Genomic DNA, 3,388 nt, shown 5'->3' on the forward strand with positions numbered 1-3,388 from the left:
TGAGCTAGGTATAAAACCTGATGAGGTGGTGTTGTGGCTGGGGGACACCCTACAACACCAGTTTATATAATAACAAAAAGTGAACAATGGAAAGAACTGTCTCAGTTCCTGTCCTCCTAAACTACAGTGTGAAAGGATTTGCAATAGTGAAAAAAGTGAAAGTGGGTCCAATAGGCATGACTGCCCATTAGGGACAGTGTATATCACTATCTCCTATATCATCATTTTGCCCTATGGCCAAATTCTCTTGTCTTCACACACCCTACTGAACTGGACTGTATGTTTTACTCAATATAAAACCCAATCAATATTTCAGTTATTTTCTCCACATCCATGAAAAAATATAAAACTACCTGTACTTGTAAATCTTAGACAAACAGTGCTAATAAAGAATCACGTCCGAAATAACTTTCTTCTCATTATGGCCGCCACCTACCCTCGTGGTACAGTATATTCCTTCTGGCTATGACAGCCAATACAGTATAAAGGTAACCATCACAATTTTCATTATTAAAGTTTATTAATGGTCGTTTCACTAAAGTACTGATAATCTAAAAATGTGTAAACCAAGTGAGCTATTCAGTGTCTTAGTATCAACATACAGTATAAGTGTCTTCAAGTAATTTAATCAAGTGATAGGTTAAGAGCACAAAAAGTTAGCCACAAACTCACAAATCATCAAAAAATATCCCAAAATATGTAGACTGAGTAATGTTTTGGCATAAGCACCCCTTTCACTGTTGATAAATCATGATTGTTGCAATAATCTGATGATTTGTGAAGCTGTTGGACAACACAAGTTTGTTTTACTCATTTATTCTCCATAAAGTACATCACTTACATATAAAACAGTACAAATAAGTGACAGTTCCATGTTAAATAACATATCAAAATTCACTGAATAGTTTAGTTAAGCTCTTGCAATCATGATTACATCTTTAAACTTGGGAGAAAGAGGGTGATTATGCCAGCAACAGTACTGTACCATCAAGTTTATCTCACAAAATAAACACATCATCCTACAGGTGACTGCTGGTGGTACTCTATACAATACAGGTACAAGGCTGCCAACAAGTTAAAAAGGCTACAGTACTATGTATAGATTTTGTTCACAGAAATAACTTGTTTCATAAGTTTACAAATATTAATAAAGAACATGATAGCAAAAAGAGCCCCTCCCAAAGTACTTATTATTGCTCAATGTAAATACTAGTCCTCATAACTAAGCTTTTAAGTTAATTATTCCATAAATCCAGAGAGAATGTGTGACCTGCTCTTCCTCCACCTGTTGTGTGACCATCATTAACAATCTCACATTGTCTACTTCATTTTAATACTTAACCTTTTAACCTAACTTTTTTCTCATAATCTTCACAACATTCAAAAACTATACACAACACTTACTGTAATACTGAAGGAAAAAATGAAACTTATAGAAATACTTCCATTAAAACCAAAACACAAAAATTTACTAATTATAAACCATTCATAAATCTCTGTATAAAATTAAATTAATAACTTCTTGTTTTCTGGAAGAAATGCAAACAATACGGTATATCTATGAAAACTCAACTACTTTAGCACATCCTGGAGAGAGAGGAGTCAAACCAGAACTAAACAAAGTCTAATATAGTACAGTATAGTAAATCTGAACAAACTAATACATGATGGCACATAATTGTTTACATTTCTGCAAACTAATCAGTTAAGTAATCATACTACTGTACTGTACTTGTGTTTTATGAGTCTGATTATAAAAGTTAACAAGTATTAGCACAAGTGTGAGGGACTGTACAGTAAGATTGCAAGTGTCTCAAGAGGTGTACAGGTTCTGCTTCACTCACTCACTGAGAAAGGTGACCCACGCTCGTGTACGCCCGGGGAGTTGATCGGCCATATATGTTAACAGTATATGAGCTATAGGAAGAATACTGTACTAAATATAAAGATGTACTGTACTCTTGTTTTTATTGACAAGAAGGCCTGAGGACAGTCACGATGGCTAGCGCACCCTTAAAGGGCAAATCCGAGCCACACGGTTCTGTTAAACTGTCACTAACCGTTACAAAGTATGATCTTGGACAACATGGCACAAAAGGGCAGCAGTATAGTCAAGGGTAGCTATCACAGCGATGTCAAGCACCACAAGTTTACATATTCTCACATTCAAGGAGTCCCTACATCACAGTGCAAAATAACCTGACGGACATAACCCCCAAAACCCCTAAGATAGTAAACCAATTAAAGGAAATACCATAACTCCTAACATTTGACTGACACTGTGAAAAAGTTTGATTCCATAAACTCGTATGCTTATTAAATGCTTAGGATATTACAGTACAGTAGACCCTTGCAATTACTGGGGGATAGGTTCCAAGAAATGGCACAAATTGGCAAAACCGAGAATAGCAACTGATACTACCTTAGTGCACTACTGTGTACCTATACCAAACAACTGACCAGCAGCGGCAGCAGTCATCCCCTCTTTTAACTTATCTAATAATTCAACTTTCTTTGCCAGGGTCATCACTGACTTCTGCCTCTTACATTTCACTCCACTAGCATCACTAGCACTGACACTAGGCTGTCTTTTAGGGGCCATTTTCACACAGAAACACTAAAGTTTTGAGAGTACAACACAAGATGCTGAGTGGGATGACTCACTGCTGCAGGAAAAGGTTCACAAACTTGCCACCCGAGCCACCAGCTGCTTACCTTGTCAAAAGTGAGACTGGCAAGGATCTACCTGACTGTCTATACACCACACACATACTAACAGTTATACCTGACTGTCTATACACCACACACATACTAACAGTTATACCTGACTGTCTATACACCACACACATACTAACAGTTATACCTGACTGTCTATACACCACACATACTAACAGTTATACCTGACTGTCTATACACCACACACATACTAACAGTTATACCTGACTGACTGTCTATACACCACACACATACTAACAGTTATACCTGACTGTCTATACACCACACACATACTAACAGTTATACCTGACTGTCTATACACCACACACATACTAACAGTTATACCTGACTGACTGTCTATACACCACACACATACTAACAGTTATACCTGACTGTCTATACACCACACACATACTAACAGTTATACCTGACTGTCTATACACCACACACATACTAACAGTTATACTGACTGTCTATACACCACACACATACTAACAGTTATACCTGACTGTCTGTCTATACACCACAAACATACTAACAGTTATACCTGACTGTCTATACACACAAACATACTAACAGTTATACCTGACTGTCTGTCTATACACCACAAACATACTAACAGTTATACCTGACTGTCTATACACCACAAACATACTAACAGTTATACCTGACT

General features: G+C 36.9%; 1 long non-coding RNA gene across 1 annotated transcript; it reads right to left on the reverse strand.

The window, feature by feature from the left end:
• Positions 1-610: 610 nt before the first annotated feature.
• Positions 611-3,174, reverse strand: LOC121855602. The gene is made up of 2 exons (XR_006086819.1): positions 3,143-3,174; positions 611-2,863 (listed from the first exon to the last, which is right to left on the reverse strand). It is a non-coding gene; the product is annotated as an uncharacterized LOC121855602 (long non-coding RNA).
• Between the last annotated feature and the right edge of the window lie 214 nt (positions 3,175-3,388).

This window comes from Homarus americanus, unplaced genomic scaffold (assembly GCF_018991925.1).
Source record: "Homarus americanus isolate GMGI-L3 unplaced genomic scaffold, GMGI_Hamer_2.0 scaffold29348, whole genome shotgun sequence".
In the NCBI taxonomy this organism is placed as follows: Eukaryota; Metazoa; Arthropoda; class Malacostraca; order Decapoda; family Nephropidae; genus Homarus; species Homarus americanus.